This window comes from Saimiri boliviensis, chromosome 4 (assembly GCF_048565385.1).
Source record: "Saimiri boliviensis isolate mSaiBol1 chromosome 4, mSaiBol1.pri, whole genome shotgun sequence".
Taxonomy (NCBI): Eukaryota; Metazoa; Chordata; class Mammalia; order Primates; family Cebidae; genus Saimiri; species Saimiri boliviensis.
This window is the reverse complement of record NC_133452.1, coordinates 141798648-141816736: the sequence shown is the minus strand read 5'-3', so window position 1 is coordinate 141816736 and position 18089 is coordinate 141798648. Positions and strand designations below refer to the sequence as shown.

At 47.6% G+C, this 18089-nt stretch overlaps 1 protein-coding gene across 4 annotated transcripts in view; it reads left to right on the top strand.

Moving 5' to 3' along the window:
- Window positions 1-18089, top strand: part of SLC22A23 (solute carrier family 22 member 23) — a 192890-nt gene that overhangs the window by 91294 nt on the left and 83507 nt on the right. The gene's annotated exons all lie outside the window — the stretch shown is intronic.

The window sequence follows — 18089 nt, the reverse complement described above, 5'->3', positions numbered from 1 at the left end:
TATAACCTCAGAGAAGCAGAAAGCTCCAGGGAAAAGAGCATTTCCTTCAAAATACACATGCACTTCCCTCTAAAGGTTTGCAAGCAGATGTTTGGTGGAGACAGAAGGCATCAGGAGTTGGTGGGGTGTCTGCAATGATTGATTGCCATGTTTGCACATAAGTAAGTTCTTGTTCATCTGCTCACTGCCTAAGACCTGGCGTTAATCCCCCCTGTCCTTCCTTCTGGAGGAAAATGATTTCTGCCAGGGGAGTTGAGTAACACTGACAAATATCAACTAAGTTTTCACTTTGAGTGGAGGATGGGATAGGCGACAGAGGCCACTTGCTTGAACTAGGTCCTACCCCCCATTGCTAGGATCCGGCCTGTCCAAGGTTCATGCTGGCTTCTGCTGGGGATGTGGTCAGGAGGTAAATTATTAAGCTCTGTGCTTTAGTCACTCTCTGAGGCTGATATTTCAAACTGATGTTTAGTGGATGAAAGTGGTCTGTCAAGTTTTATGAACTTCAGCAATTACGTAGATCGTATAGAAGTATTTTCCACGAGATAGCTTGAGTAGCAATAACTCAGGAAAAGGTAGTTCGTGTATACTACTGATGGTAATAACGAAGTAAGAAGCAATTTGTTGAGTCAGGAACTGTGTGAGAGACTGAGCATGTATTAACCCATCTTCCCACAACACTGCAAACTAAATAATTAACAGCATTTAACAGAGGAGAATGCCATGGCTCACAAGGTGGACCAAGCTACACAGCTCTAACGTAGGGCATCATACCTCACACCCTTCTCTTTCTGATGCCGACACCCATGGCCCTTCCACCGTGTTTTCTGCTGTTGGGTGATGTCATGCACACTCCAGTGCATGCACCATTGCTGGGAGAAGTTAAAGAAGCCAGAGAGAAATTAAGTGAATAACAGAAACTAACATGTCTTTGGTTAATGAAGTATGTTGGCTAGAAGATAAAGTTTTCTGGTTTTGTTTTTCCTTCTGCTGCCGATGTTTCCAGTAGACTTAAGGTTAAGGATGCTTGCATTAAAGACATGATGACATTTTTTTAATGTTTTAACATGTTTAGGGGAAAAAAACATGTAGTTCAACCCTTGTCTATTGTAACAACAGAAAAGAATATTTCGTAGCAGATTATCCTGGAAAATCCAGGAGGATAATTTCCAGAGTTACAGGTCTGATTTGTGATCTTTAGTGTTAGCTCTTGGCCAGAAACACTATTAAAAAGAGAATGTGCTATGTGAGGGCATCGGGTCTGCCCACTGCTGCATCCCCAGAGCCTAAACAGTACCACTTGCATAGTCAGGGTTAGCAACACCGGAGTGTCTGACTGGACTGGATCTACAAGCCAGTATTTTAGGAAATTCTGTTCTGTATCAAAACAGCTTCACTGTAGTCTCTTCCTGTGTCTTCCCAAGTTAAACAAAGAACAGAGGCCAGTGCAGTGGTGCAATCTTGGCTCACTGCAACCTCCGCCTCCCGGGTTCAAGCGATTGTCCTGCCTCAGCCTCCCCAGTAGCTGGAATTAATAGGCACGTGACACCGTGCCTGGCTAATTTTTGTAATTTTAGCAGAGATAGAGTTTTACCATGGTGGCCAGGCTGATCTCGAACTCCTCACTTGAGGTGATCTGCCCACTTCAGCCTCCCAAAGTGCTGGGATTACAGATGTGAGCCACCATGCCCGGCCATAGAGCAGTTTATTAGTTAATAAACTATACTGCCAACACCTGTGCCTCATTCTCTCGGCCCTTTAATGTCCCCTTGGCTCCCTGGGGCTCAGATCATTCCAGGGACCTCAGCACCTGTTTGCCGTTCCCCTCCCCGCTGTCCACCCCCACCACCAGAGTGAGCTTTCCAAACCCAGACCCTTGCATCGCTCTTCAGCTTCATGTCCTCTCAGCAGCTCTGACTGTCCCCTGGCCAGATTCCAAGTCTGAGCCCCCATGTCCCGGATGGTGGACAACACCAGCTCATCTCCTGCCACCCTCCATGCCACGCTCCTCCTGCCAGGTGCCTCTTGCTCCCGTGTGGCTGCCTTGGCTGGGAGCCAACTGCTCCCTCCAGCTGCACCCTGAACGTGTGAGACCTCTCGCTGACCCTGGAAACACAGCAATAGGATCACTTCGTGATGCCTTCCCTCACCTCTGTGTTGTATTTAGGTGCATCCTCTGTGACCTTATCACATGGTATGAACAGGGCCCCTCGGCCAGGTGTGACCTCATCACGTGGTGTGACCAGGGAGCCTGCACTGGGTGTGACCTCACTTTTTTTAAAGAAGAGAATGAATTTTTTTTTAAGGAGGAAATAAATATAAAAAATCTTTGTCCTAGAGTCAGAAAACCTGGATTCATGTCTTAAAGTTGAGACTCTCTTAGTTCTGCAACTGGGTAATTTACTGTAGAAAGTTGATGTTGGTTCCTTGAAGTATAACATGGGACTTATGCCTCTTCCAGCTTACCTAGTTGCCATGAAATCAAATGCACTCATATGAATAGAGAGGTTTTCGAAGCTGTGAAACCCTGTGCAGGTGTCTGGTGGCACCATCAGGACACTTGATGTTCATCTCCAAGCAATACAACATTGCATATTTGTGTGCAGACTGTATAATGAGCTTTCTGTTACCTGTGACCCATCCCAGAGAGGCTCATGAAAGCGCCTCAGGAGAGAGTGAAGGCAAAAGCTCTGTTGGGTAAGATGCACAAATGTCAGACCATGCCAGAGCCTTCCCTTGTGTGGGCCCATGGGCCAGGCCAGATAAAGTCAGTACTGTTTGGGGCCACCAACCACACCAGAATGTCCTTCCTGCCTTTGCTGTGCCCAGAGGCAACTCATGCCTGTGAGGATCAGCCAGTCCCTGGCTCTGCCCCATGTGCTCTGTCCTTTTGGAATGTAGAGCCGGTGACCCAGAGAATATCAGGATGGGGACAGGGGCACTGGAGTGACCATCTAGTAGATGGCTGAGCAGAGGCCAAGGAGTCACCCAGTAGTGCCCCAGAAAAGCACCCCTTTGTCTCTCTGGAATGTGGCATAGATTAAAGCCAGGAAGGACCAAGCTGGAATGCTGTGCTTTTTCCTTTTTGGGGTGTCACTGTCCTCTGCAGAATCACAAGCAGGCGCCTCAGTGCTGAAGGTGCCACGTCCTAGTTTGAGTGTGACTGTGGGTGCCCACGCTGGGCCCAGGGTTGGCCACGGGCAGCAGCCTGTCACATCAAGGTGAGCAGCAGGCCACGAGTGGTAACTAAACGTGTGAGCCATATTCCTGCCCGTTCCTTTCCATCCCCTCCCCTTCTCCCTCAGAGCCTCTCCTCAGCCTGTGTCCTGGGGTGTCACAGTCCTCTGAGGAGGAGGCCTGTCCTGTCCTAGGTCCTGTTCTGGCGGTATCCTGGCCCCTGGGACAGAGCCCTACAGGCAATTGCTGACCGTCCAGTCCTGCTGTGACACACAGGCAGTGCTGCCCGAGCTTACCCATGCTGCTGCCCTTGGTGAGGACAGACCAGTTAGGGCTACAGGAAGAGAGAACTGACTTTGATGTGGGGGAGACCCATCTGCTTTGGTATTTTGTGTTAATTTAAAATGATAAAAAACATAAGTCACAAAAAACATGCCCTTGCCTGAGCGTGCCATACCTCACTTCCCAGCCAAGTGGAGAGCCCGTTTCTGAAGCTCATCAGAAGTTGCAGGCAGTGGGCTGCGGGATGTCCCAGGATGCAATGAAGGGCCCTGGTTCGAAGTTCTCAGGCAGGGGCATCACCTGCTGTAGGCACAGGGGCCAGGCTGCCTGGGCTGGCTGTGGTGGGTACGAACCCAGCCAGGGCAGCCAGCATCTGAGGAAGTAGCGTTAGCAGGATGCTCACACAGGACGGGATGCTGTGCCTGCGGAGCGCTGAGCAGTGGGAATACAGATCAAAACTCTCTTCCTCCGGCTCTGAGCAGTCTGAAGTTGAAAGGCTGTTAATTGGCAGAGCCTATTTAATATTTCATTCATGCACACATGGAAACAAAGAGGCGGCCATGGCAGGAGCTGGCACAGGACATTCCCCTGTCCCCACCCCACCCCATTTCCCTTGCCCTCGAAATCTTTATTCGGTGGTCCTTAATGTCCGTATTTCATTCATGCTTCCTCTCCTGGGTCCTGGAGGTCTGCATGCTTCTGGGACCTGCAGCCTTTCTCCATGGGAAGAACTGGGCTCCAATTCTCCCCTCTCCGCTCTGTGTAGTAGAGAGATGGAGAGGCCAGATTTGTAGATGGCGTCTTGGGGGCTCTGCCTGGCCCCAGAGTTCCATTCCTCTATTGCCTTGCTAAAGAGACGGGATGGGGGCTTTGCTGTGCTCATTAATTTCAATCCCATGGAGCCCAGGGCCATGGAGAGCTCTAAGAAAGGTCATGGCCTTTGCCTGGTTAACAGCTGCTTGGGTCAGGAAACAGTGTCTTTAGTGGTTTTTGCAATCCCTGATAAAAATGAATGCAAGTTTTTTTTAAGTTTACTTTTTAAAAAAAATGTATTTCTCCCTAGAGGACCTCACAGGGCCTGTAATTTGCTGACAAGCACATGCCTCTGAGGGGAAGGTGTATAGAATGATCTGATAGGTTTCCTCTGTGTTTCTACAGCCTGTGTATGAGGTGTGCATGAGCATCAGCATGCAGCAGTGTTGTGTTGGATTTGGAGTATTTTCCATGCCTGATTGTAAATCCCTCGGGGTAGGGACTGTGTCTTTATCTCCGTAGGTCCTGGCATGAGAACTGGAACATGTTTCCCGCTTTACAGATGTTCCGGGCCTGGATGCCTTTGCGATCTGTTGAGATGGCCTCACGTTTCTTCCTGCCCCAACAGTGTGATTCAGCAAAAAGACAACTGAGTAACAGAGCCATGGAGCAGTTTTTCTTGGATCCCATGGGGCTTGCTATGTTGAGACTGGGCTTTCAAGTCTGAATTCAAATGAGAGTGAGGTTTGCTAATGCAGAGAGACTAATGTTCTCTGTGAAATTGGGGACAGAAGTTAAGTCTGGAGACCCAAACCCCAGAGTTTTAGAGATAGAATTGATGGCAGGTGGGTCACCATTCTCCTGGGACCCCAGCCTGTGTGGCCCTTCCCAGCAGCTGAACTTTGGACCCCCTCTCTGTGACATCCTGCTCCTAACCTGGCCACACGATGCTGCTTGAGGCAGCCATAGCCTGAGCTAGGACAGCTCTTGAGAGAGGAGGACAGGCTCTGGGGTGAATTGTCATGGTCACAGATTGAAGGGACCCAATTCCTTAAAAAAAGAGCGATGTAGGAGTCTTTAAGCATCTTTAAAGGGCAGGGCTTGGGGGTCCCCATGTTCCTCATACTGAAGCACCTTTCTCTCGTTCTCTCTCTCTCTCTCTCTCTCTCTCTCTCTGGTAGAAAGACAGTCGAGGGGGGTGTGTTCTGTACAACACTGCTACAAGTCTCCTTTGGGGGAGAAACCCTGATCTAAGTCACAGCTGGCTCGTGTCTTAAGTCCTTGAGTGATTCAACTTGGAGTCAGGCATAAAACGGGGGGTAGAAATAGAAAATATACGAACAACAGGAGTATAAAATGTGGGACACTTTCTGTGGCCCAGACATCCCTGCTGCCTCTAGCTTCCCACAGCTGCTGATGCCCACTAGCACCTCTCATCACTCCAGTCCCCGCTCTGACCTTCTGTTCCTGCTACACCCGTTCCCCGCCCCAGCATCCTTGCCTGAGGGAAGCCTTTGTCCAATCCTGTTCCCACCCTGGATGACCATGCCACCTGTGGGCCTGCCTGGCCAAACGCAGGTTTCCATCAGAGGGGCCCGTCTGCCTGGGGGTGCCTGCACATCCGTTGTGTTGACATCACTGAGGACCCTTTAGGGGCTCAGGCCAGCTTGTGGGCCTCTTTGTTTCCTTAATAAACTAGGACAGTATCGGGGGCTTAGATGAGCAGTCAACATGGGAATAAGTGATACAGAGATGTGTGGGCTAAGAAGACTGTTGAGGTTGACTCGGATGTGTGCAAAGACCCTGAAGCGACCTCCCTCCACGGTGAGCCGTTGCCCGCAACCCGACCATGAGAATGCAGTTCTTGATTTAAGGCACATGGGAGAAATGCCCCCAAGAATGGTAATGCTGTGAGCTCTGTAACTCACCCCACCTCCTGGGGATTGAGCCTATCTGATCCTCCAGAGTTGAAGTATCCTCGGGTGGACAGGTAGGCAGGGCATGGGTGAGGCCAGAGCTCTCAAAAGCCGATACTACGGACTTGCCTTTTTTGTTGTTTTATTTGGAGGGAGTGTTTGTTTTATCATGGTAAGATAAACATGGCATAAAATTTACCATTTTAACTATTTTTAATGTACCGTTCTGTGCCATTAAGTAATTCACATTTTTATGCCGCCATTACCACCACTTATCTCTAGAGTTCTTTGCATCTTCCCAAACTGAAACTCTGTCCCCAATAAACACTCACTCCCTGTTCTCATCCCCCGAGACCCAAGCAGCCACCATTCTACTTTCTGTTTCTGTGAATTTGACTACCTAAGAACCCATTTAAGTGGAATCATGCAATGTTTGTCCTTTTGTGACTGGCTTACTTCACTTAGCGTAATGTCTTCAGGATTCCTTCAGAACAAGGATCTCTAAGGACAAAACAGTGAAAATTAGAAGAAAAACAACATGTTTCTCCATTCTGTAGCATGTGTCGGATACGGCCTCCCTTTTGAAGGCTGAGTCATATTCCATCATCTGGATGGATCATATTTTCTTACCCATTTATCTGTTGATGGACCCTTAGTTCGTTCCCACCTTTGAGCTGTTGTGAATATGCTGCTGTGAATATAGATGTGCAAATATCTTTTCAAGTCCCTGCTTTTGCTTTTGGGAAATACATATCCAAAAGTGGCCATGCTGGGTCAGATGGTAATCCTGTTTAATTCTCTGAAGAACAGCGGTGCTGTTTTTTTCCCATTGGCTGCATCGTTGTACATTCCCACCAGTGTTGCACCAGGGTTCCAGTTTCCCTACATTCTTGTCAACACTTGTTATTTTATGTTTCTGTCTGACAACAGCCACCATCCTGATGGATGTGAAGGGCACCTCATTATCGCTGTGATGTACGTTTCCCCAGTGACAGTGATGCCGAGCATCTTTCCATGTGCTTATTGGCCATCTGTATGTCCTCTTTTGTTTTAAACTTGCACTCAGATGGATAGTTACATGTGTGACCTAAGAAGAACTACTCAATGATGAAGAATAAATATGGCAGCACCAGCTAGCATAGCTTAGCAGCATCTGTCATCTGCCTGAGGGCCCTGAATTCCCAGAGAGCCGGCGGTGAATTCCCAGGAGATGCTCATTCTCATACTGTCCTAGGATGAAATGAGTCTCAGCTGGTGTGTTCCTTGCTTTCCTTCTAGCACCCATCTTTTTCTTAGCTGCAGTGATGGTGCCACCTCCTCATCTTTGCTGAATATGATTCTGGATGTAGCCTGTGTTGTTCTGGACTGTCTCTGTGTTGCACTAAATTAGTAAAGGAGCTTTCGTTTTTGCAGTTACGTATTTTGAACTCCCTGTTCTCTCTTCATCCTGAATGACTGAGACATGATTAGACGTGGGTGGAGCACACCTGACTTGATGCTGACGTGGAAATGCAATGGGACGTTGGGTAGGAGCAAGCAGACACCACCCAGGACGCCATGCCCGAGGGCAGCCAGGGCTTCCCTTTGAAATGGCACGGCTCCCACCACCCCTCTAGCCTCCCGATAGCAAATCCCTTCGCAGTTCCTCCTCACTGGAGCTGTAGCTCCTTCTGGTGTTTTCATTGGGTTGATGAAACAGAAACTCTCCTGGGGCCTTATTTATTTTTATTTTTATTTTATTTTATTATTGTTGTAAGAACATTTAACGTGAGACTGACCCTCTTAGCAGATTTTTTTAGTGTACAGCACAGTATTGTGAACCATAGGCACAATATGTATAGTAGAGTGCCAGAGCTTATTCATCTTGTTTGACTGAAACTTTATGCTAATTGACTAGTAACTCCCCATGTCTGCCTCCCCCAGCCCCTGGCAACCATCATACCGTTTTCTGAATTTGCTTATTATTTTTACATGCCTTATGTAAGTGGAATCATGTAGTATATGTCCTTCTGTGACTGGCTTATTTCACTTAAAATAATTCCTCCAAGTTCATCCGTGTTGTCGTATGTGTGAGAATTCCATTCCTTTTTATGCGAAATCCTATTCCCTTGTATTTTTCACTGTGCTTCGTGTGTCCATTCATCCATCAGTGGAAGCCTGGGTTGTTTCCATATCTTGGCTACAGTGAACATGAGGGTGCTCCTATCAAGTGCTTTGAGATCCTGATTTCACTTCTTTTGGATAAGTGCCCGAAGGAGAATCGCTGGATCATATGGCAGTTCTGTTTTTAGGTTTTTGAAGAGCTGCCATATTGCTTTCCATAATGACCACACCATTTTGCACCCCTACCGACAGTGTTGAAAGGTTCCAACTTCTCTCCATCCTGGTGACCTTGATACTGAGAACCTAACCTGTCTAGCCCCACTGCCTTTGCAAAAGCTGGTTGCCTCTCTGAAAACTCTCCTCCCAGGCCTCTTCCCTTCCCCTCACCCACATGGCAGGACAGACCTACTTATTTTTCCCTTAAGGGAAAATTCAAATGCAGCCTCTTTGGCGAAGCCGGCCTGTCCCTTTCTCTGCATTCCTGCAGCACAGGACCCCATCTGTATCTTACAGGCACGTGTCTCTTCCATCAGACTGTCAGCCTTTTGAGGCCGGTGTTGTGGCCTCTTCATCTTGGCATCTCTCCTGGCATGGGGCTACCTCATCATCCTTGCTGAACACGTGAATGAAATGCATTCATTACGCACAGCCTCTTTCTGTTTTTCACTCTTTGTCGTCATTCAGTGTTTCCTGTGAGCCAGGAGCTGGGCATGGTGTGGTGAATAAGAACATAGTCCCTAAACTAAGGAGCTTTTACATTGGTAACCAAAAAGGGAAATTCTAAATTTCTTCTGACAAGCGTTTAGATATCTTTTTGATATTTAGAATGAGGTAAACACAGTAGATTTAGTCCAGTTTTGGAACCCATGAAGACCTGATCCTAATTCAGCAGGTAGAAAGCCAGGAAGAACAACCTTTGTATTTGCAATCTTTTCCTCATGCTAATGAATAAGCGGATTAATCCTTAGACTATTGCTGAGCCACACCCACATTTAAAAATAAAAATTAGGAAAGCTGCCTGGATAATTATTAGCAAAGACTTTACAGAGGCTGGGATGAGTCCTCCAGCCGTTTGTTTGCATTGGGAGTTTTACAGTGTACTTGACCTTTGCTTAAGGTAAGGGAGTTTGTTTGGCAAAAACAGTGATAAATATTCCCATGGCATTGAAATCCTGCTGGATTTCTGAGACTCTGGGCATGTGGATGTGGGCACTGGAGTAAATGTGAGCATTTCATACAGTGCCTGCCTTGTTTTGGGTTTTGGGGCTCTGTTTTGGTTTTCTCTTCCAGTCTGTATTGCTAGGTTTACTGCTTAGAAATGGTCTTTGTGGTCCAGGCTGTGGCAACCTTTAGAACAAACCACAGCAGTTGGGATCTAGAGGCCCTTGCCTCTCCCAGAGGCACCACCGGCATCAGTGTCCATGACCTGACCTTTGAAGCTACCATTTCCCATCTTAGAAATGGGGATACTACTTGCTATTCTTATTTATAGGATTTGGTGAGGGCATAGGAGGTAACAGATCCACAAATGATCTCTCTGAAGGGCTTGAGCATGATTGTGCACCTTATTATGGGTGGTGGTTGATACCTTGGGCAAGTTTCAAGACCCAGAGGTTCAAGCCAGCCTATCTCACTGCTGAGCCAGTAAGGAAGAAGACAGCATGGTTACAACAAAGCTCCAGGCTTAGGAAGAAATGTTTCACGTGGTTGGTGTCCTGGCCAGCGGGTTTGGTTCTAAAATAAACACTCCTGTCTCTGGGGCTGAAGATTTGCCCAGTGCAATGGAGAAGCCAGCGGGAGGGTAGTGCGGGGTGGCTAAGTTTAGGGTTTGCTTTATTTTCAGAGGCAAATGAGGAAGTGAGAGACTGCCAGAATCACTCCTCTGAGGCTTCCCCTGCTCCTTGGATGAGGTGGCTGCCATCTCTGAGATGGGGACGTGGCCTTTTACCCTTGTAGCTGCCGAGGTTGGATCTAAGACACTGTTTTGCCATCCAATCCTGTCAGCTGTTCCATGGCCCACCATTTCCTTTTGAATGTTTCCAAGAGCCAGGAGTTCAGATTCCAAGGGCTGGCACGTGGAAGTGGAAGGAAAGCCCTCCAGAAAAAACATGCCTGCTTCTGTTTCTTTCGTTAACTATGAGATGTTTCTGACGTCTCACGTATCCACTACCCAGACTCAGAAACAAGCCTCGTTAGTAAGCCCACCGTCCCGCCCCTCCTACCCCCAACACCCCACACCTCCTCCCTACCCCTGTCCACATGTCCCCCAACCCCAATTTGCTATTTTTCACCCTCATGAGTTTCCTTAGGTTTTACCACGTCTAGAACACCGTGTTATACAGTTTTGCCTTTTTAAAAAACTTTCTACAAATGCTGTCATACTGTTTGTTTTTCTGAACGTCCGTCTTTTTTTATATTTCAGCATTATTACTATATATCGTATTATATTAATTATATTATCCAGTGGCTCCTCTGTGTCAGTGCAGGGCCAGGGAATGAGCGAGAATGATGCCAGCTTTGAGAGCTGGGGTTCTTGCAAGGCTGAGTGAGACCTTGGGCTCCTGTGGCCCAGGACTTAAGAAATAGCGAAGGAGAATAGTAGATGAGCCAGAAAATGAGATTACATTTGGGAAGGCACAGAAAGGATTGACTGGGCACCGAGTGGCCCAGCTCTGGAGCCTGGGAGTGGAGCTGATGCAGGAAGCAGGGCAGGAGGTCCCAGACTAAGCCCAGACTCATGAGAATAGTAACCTTGTGACGACCTTGGCTTTCATGCAGTAACTTCCCTCTGCCCAGCAACGTCCTCTTCTCTCATACAGACGGTAAGAGGGAAAATACCTATCTGTAACTACAGACATAGTTTTAAGAGATTATCATAGAGCTCTTTTTTCTTGACCCAGGGAGAGTTGCTGTGTTGCATAGAATAGGGTGTGAAGAGCCCACGAAACAGACTTGTCTCCTTCCTGTCTTTTAAGTTCAAAGGCTTCTCACTATACCTAATAAATCAATCTCTTTGCTCTCATATTATTTCTGATTTCCAGTTTGAAGATGAGAAAACTAATCTTATCAAGGCCTCTCTATTCATCCTGTTTTATTTGAAGAGCAACTGGATGGTATTTGGAGGGAGACTATTTTTTTTTAGCTGGGGATGGTGGTAACAACAAAGACAGGGAACCATTTCCAAGTAGGTAGAGTGTGGGAGCACAAAGATAAGGATTTGAATACCGCCATGGGGAGAGAGGCTGGGTTTTTCTGTTTGTGTTTTTGTATACTTGGTAGTAGGAGCCTCATTGTTTTTCCTGTTGCCTGTTTAAAGGAAAGGGTACAGCACAAATCGTCCAAATGCCTTGTGCTTTTAGGAGCAGAGTTGACACTGTAGCCCTCTGACCCTCAGATCCTACTTTTCTATTTTGCATGTTGTCTACCCATGAACCAATGAGGCCGGCCCACTTAAATGACACAGAAAGACAAGTGCCAATTGAAGAAGATGTTGAACTATGATATTCAGCAGCCCATTGTGTGGCCACTTGGCCCAGTGTAGTACCTTCCCCATTTGTTAGAAACTCACTATTTGATTAGTAAGAAATTAGAGATGGTGTGGGTCACTGAAATCTAGAGCAACCCCTCCAACACCTTGACTTCCCCCTAACACTCTACCGGGATGTCAACTAAAAACAGACTGTTTAAGTTCATCCATTACTTTACCCACTAATAAACGGTTCACCCATCCTTCCTTGAGTGCCTGCTGGATGCTGGGTCTCTGAGGGTGCAAAGACATTGCCTAGCCTTCAAGGTGCAGAGTCTTATCTGACCACATTACAGTGGTCACCGCAATAGAGGCACTCACTAAATGCAGCAGAAACGTGGGAGGAGAATCTGAATATTCTTGAGATTTTCTTCTGTTCACCCAACCCACCTCATGTAAAGATATAAAAGTACACAAGTCAAGAGAAGGGAAGTCTGTGAGTGACTCTAGTCACTTGCTCCTCTGTAATTGTGCCTTTCCTGTTGAATTTACCTTTGAGGGGTCTTGAAAGGAATGTCTTTGCCCATCTGATGGCCTGACTGCCTCTCCGTTGGGGGGTGCACCATGCTATGTGTTCTATGTGTGAGCCTGTGTGTGTTTTTTGCTTAGAAGTTGTATGTGACTCTTGTCTTGGCCATGCCAACTCTAAGGAGAAAACACCTGTGGTTATCATCTAAATTTCCACAATCCATGCAGGCCTGCCAAGGAGGTTTATCTGTCCAGATAAGCAGCTTAACTACCTGTCACATCAGAGGATTCAGTCATCCTGCCCAAGGAACAGCATTTTTCCTTGTGTCTTCTTAGAAAAAGCAAAGCAGCCCATGCATAGGAGAGCTGGAAAAGTCGGTAGCCTGGGATTTGTAAGGAGCCTCTGCATGACACTTCCTCAATACTGTCATGCTCTGGGCCAGAACTGGAGTCCTGGGAAACACTGGCCATGGAGGGGAGGGTCTGCCTCTGCTAAGAAGGTGGGGGCGTGGTATGGCTTCCTGAGGAGGGAGCCCTTGGGAACAGCAATCCTGGAAGCCAGAAATCACATGAGGACATTTGGGTGGCAGTGCACAGGGCGGAAGAGCCACATCACAGCTTCAGAAAGGGGATGAAGAGAACACAGCCCCTTATCTGGAAAGGTGGTGCTTGACTGATCTGGTGATTTGAGAGCAAAAATTTCAGTAGCCCTAGTCTTGTGATTCTCAGCTGAACTGTTCTCCTAATAGTCTTATTTTGTAAAACATAATGAATGCCTGAATCAAGCAGGTGACGTCGCCAAGCCCGGCACCAGGGTCATGGCCACTTCCCATTGGGTGGGATTCAGGTGTGAAGCCATCAGCTCAAGCCAGATGTTGAGACACAGGAAGTTATTTTAACTAAAATGCCATAGAAGAGGGTGAGATTGGCAACTGGGAGAATCGGGCAGTGCCTCTTAATTGGGGCTCTGGCTGTGGTTTAGGGAATCTAACACAGACCAAGCTTCCCTTTCTTCGGTCAAATGCTGGAAAACCATGTTTCGGTTTAGGCAGCCAGGTAAAGGCCCACAGTTATGTGTCTCTTATGGCCCCCTGCCATCTTGCCTTCAAAATCTCCTAGTATAACAGATTATTCCTGTGAACAGGGAAGTGGTGATACTTGTATGTGATTTTAGATTCAGCGGAGCATTGCTGGGGAGTCTCCACATCTCCTGACACAGTATCGTCATTACTGAGGGACAGGGTAAAAAGTCTTACTTAAAAGTTAAGGCAAAAAGTGAACATAATCACTGTATTAATCAAATATTGACCCTGTTCCTCAGCAACAAAGTCCTGTTGGGACAAGCTGACCTGCAGGGGTTCTGATAGCAATGTGCAGGTCACAGGGGCATCTGACATCCTCCCAGGTGTTCCCAGGGCATGTGGCTTGTCCATACGTATTGGGGAGTGTCTATAAACTGCTGCTGGCTCTGAGTTTGCACTGTCTGCTGTTCCCTCACTCAGGTTAATGAAAGAATTGTCATTTTTCTGCGTTTTGAACCTCAGTAAGCAACACAAATTATTCTCAGACCTCCAGTTTTCATAGGCTGTGAGAATATGATTTAAGACTCAAGTGAGGTCATTTCCCATGATTCGAGTGAGTCCAGTAGCAGGTTTCTCATTTTCAGGTGGAAAAACAAGAATGAGGCAGAGATCAGAGCCTGTTTTCCCTTTCATCACGGCTGAAGCTCAGTGTGTGCTCACCTTCGGTCTTTCTCTCTGTTTGTATATTTGTGTGTCTGCAAGTATGCCTGTGTGTGTGTGGCTGTGTATGTGAATGTGTCAATATGTGTCTCTTTGTGTGTCTGTGAATGTGTGCTTGTGAGTGTCTGTGGCATGTGTGTGTGTCTGTATGTCTGTGTGTGTATGCTTGTGTCTGGCTGTGTGAGTTTGTCTGTGGCCGTGTTTGTGAGTGTGTATCTCTGCATGTCTGTGTGTGCATGCTTGTGAGTGTCTATGGCTGTGTGAGTGTGTGTGTGTGTGTGTGTGTGTGTCTGCATGCTTGTGTCTGTGGCTGTGTTTGTGAGTGTGTGTCTCTGCATGTCTGTGTGTGCATGCTTGTGAGTGTCTATGGCTGTGTGTGTCTGCATGTCTGTGTATGCTTGTGTCTGTGGCTGTGTTTGTGAGTGTGTGTCTCTGCATGTCTGTGTGTGCATGCTTGTGAGTGTCTATGGCTGTGTGTGTCTGCATGTCTGTGTATGCTTGTGTCTGTGGCTGTGTTCGTGAGTGTGTGTCTCTGCATGTCTGTGTGTGCATGCTTGTGAGCATCCATGGCTGTATGAGTGTGAGTGTGTGTGTGTCTGCATGTCTATGTATGCTTCTGAGTGTCTCTGGCTGTGCTTGTGAGTGTGTGTCTCTGCATGTCTATGTGTGCATGCTTGTGAGTGTCTATGGCTGTGTGAGTGTGTGTGTGTATGTGTGTATCTGCATGTCTGTGTATGTGGTTTTCGCTGTCAGAGCAACCAACAGGACCAGAGGCACTCACACATCTCTTTCCACAACCTGTCCTGTTCCTCCCTTCCTTATCTGTGGTCCTGGTGGGCCTGTTTTGCCTGTGGCCTCTGCCACCTCTCAGCACTCCAGGAGCCCTGCCTGCAGAGGGGAGGACATTGAGTGCTTTCGCCTTGACTCCCATTTCAGAAACAGAGTGACTTTGCTAGTTGGGTGATGGACAGTCATCCACCCAGAGCATCCGTCCCTGCTCTCCGGTTTGGTGTGGCATAGAGGGACTCCATCTATCTTGAGGTGGTCCCCAGGACTGCGGTAGCTCAGGCCTTGGCCCTGCTTCCGATCCTCCTGGTCACCTGGGGGTCATGTACATTAGATGAGAATGCCTTAGAACCTGGGTTTCCTGGCTCAGTCCTGAGTGAAGTAGCAAGTGTCCTTGGGGACAGTTTTGATACCAAACAGCAGATATATGGCATCCACAGGGCCCGCCCTGTGGTGCGGTGTGGCTCAGGGAGATGTGCTACAGAATCTTCAAAGTGGCCAGTGACATATTCTTAGGCTAAAGCCAAGAAAGGCTGCGGGGGGAGAGAGGTTTCCAGAGCAGCGGGTGGGAGGGGTGGGCAGGAAGCCACAGAGAGGGCTGTTGATTGAGCTGGGATGACTGCTCATTAGTCCTGACCGTCCAGTACTTGTGGGCTGAACATTCCCCACTGCCTGGCACGCTCAGAGCAACCCCCAGGATTTGTGTTCGTTGCCCAGCTCAGCCACCCCCACCCCATAAAATCTCAAGACTTGTCTTTCTGCCAATACTTGCTGATAACATCAGATTATTTCTCCCCCCCCCCGACCCTTTTCCTTCGCCCCTTCGTTTTCCACCCCAAGAGGCTAAATGGCCTGGCATTTTCCACCGCACTCAGATTACCCTGGACAAAGGGCCATCCGGCTAGAATGCTAATAGGGAGATTTTTTTTTTCCATCCCGCCCGAGCCTCACAAAAGCTGGGGGCTTTAGCTGCAGGGCCTCTCCAGCTCTCACTTTCTTTCCTGTAATTCTATACAGATGGCATTAGCCTTTTATGAGGTCTTTGTTTGTGGCCATTCTGAGGGTACTTTTCATCTCACATGGGTTTCTTGAATTTTAAGTGGAATTTGTTCCAATCGGCCTGGCCTTACTTCTCATAGAGGAAAGTCAGGCTCACCATTATAAGTTAGGAAATTCAAAAGGGATTTTTGTTCAGAAAAATGTCTTTCTCTTTCACCACAAATTAAATGCCTCAATAAGAGAAGATGATTAAAAATTCAAGTGCCCTTTGAAGATACAAGACGATTGACCTCAGAATGGGAGTGAGAAGGACAGTGAGACCAGCTCCCCGCTACCCCCAAGAAATTCCGTTTGTTTTTTCTCTCTCTGATGTGAAAATAACTCAGTGTCCCTTGAGGAATCTGCCCTCTTAATAAAAATCAGCATTTGCATTTTTTGAGTGAAAATGCTGATTTTTCTGTTAGAAAGATTTTTCGGAAGGAAAACTAAAACATGCTGGCTCTGACCACCAGTTTGACGAATGGATCAGTTAATCCAGTCTGCAGCTGTCAAAGCTTCAGAGCAGATGGGGCCAGGTTTTTTGCAAAGGGCGGGAACATGAATATCCTGAGCTGTGCAGGCCATGCGGTCTCTGCCAAGCCTACTGCTGTTACCACAACAGCAGCCACAGACGCTCTGGAAGTGAATGAGTGTGGCTGCACTCCACAAAAGCCACGTTTGTTGACACTAAAATTTCAATTTCACGTAAACTTCACACAAGAGATATTATTCATCTTTTGGTGTCTTGAACCATTTAAAAATGTGGAAACCATTCTTACAGGCAAGCTGAATAAAAACAAGCAGTGTGTTGTATAAAAAACAGCAGCCTTCAGCAGGATTTGGCCTGAGGGTCATAGTTTTCCAACCCGACTTTAGAGCAGCTTTTAAAACTGGAGTTTATGACACATTAGGGGTTGGGTTACGGGTGATAAAATCCATCCCGTCAGTCCAGCATTTTTAAAGAAAAAGAATAGAATTAAGTACAACACACAATAAGGGTTAAGTATTGTTTCATGAAAGTTTTGGGGTGTGTGTGTGTGTGTGTGTGTGTGTGTGTGAGTGAATGTGTAAGCACATACTGAGTCACTATGCCATCCAGTACTGGGAAAGAATTTTCTGTCAACCATGGCCCTACCAAGACGAAGAACCAAGGGAGTGTGAATCAAGTTAGCCCACAAGAGGGGATGGAGGGGACCATAGTCATCTGCCTTCACGTGTCACAGGAATCAGGAGCCCTGGAAGTGCTGTGTCCCAGGTCTGTGATCAGAGAGCAATGGGAGTCATAAGCCACCACCTTATCTCTCCTGAGGTGTTAGGTTGCTTGGGGCACTGCTCGCTCCATATGAATTTCCTGCTTTCATGTTAGGCTTATTTCAGTTCAAAGAATTCATCTTCTCCACTCTGCTCTTCCACCTCCCAAGATTCAGTGATATTTAAAGCACTTGGTTGGTTGAGTATTCAATATTCTTCACCAAACAGAAATACAATAGTGTGTGGGAAGAGGGGCCACACATTTTAATCTGATGAAAACAGCTCATGCCAGCCGTGAAGGTTAGCCTAATGCAAGCCAGACTGTGAGGAGGTGGAGGAGGAAGGAAGGTATATTTTGGTACTGTAATAATTCAGGGCCTGCAGGGGATGCCCCGTGAGTGATCCACATTCTAGAAAGGGTTCCAGAAACTCCAGGGGACACAGGGCTTCCCTGGGGGTTGGCTTCTTGATTCGGTGATAGGAGTCAATTTGGCCAAAGAGTCCCTTGTAGGTGGGATAGGAAGAGAGAGGCTGCCTCTTAGGTCCCTAGGAAGTGGGGAGGAAGAAAGACAGGCAGGAGACAGAAAGGTGTTTGGAGTTCCTGCCGCACAATCTGAAGCCCCAGCTCAGTGCCGAGCTGCTTGTTGGCTAGGGCAGGCTTCCTTGAGGGCTCTGCAGACTTCGGCAGGGAAGAGTGAAGTGCAGAGACCAGCTGGCACCCGTGGGAAGCACCCCACCGCCCAGCTGTTTGCAGAAAAGGCAGCTGTCCTCGAGGGCAGAAGCAGAGAAGCGTCCCTTTTCCTTGCCATCCTGCTCAGGGGAGGCTCTGTGGCTTGCTGGTTTACTCAGAGGGAGACACTGTTTACTCTTCTGAAGGGGTAATGAAAGATGAGTGTCTATTTCCAGAGTGGTGATGAAGGCTGGGCAGACAGGTGGAAAGGGAGAGAGGACCAGTTGACTCTCCTCTGGAGCAAAGCCTCTAAATTCCTGAGCCCTCTCTGCCCTGTCTCTGAGTCATAGGGACCCAGTCCGTTGGCTGGGATGGGT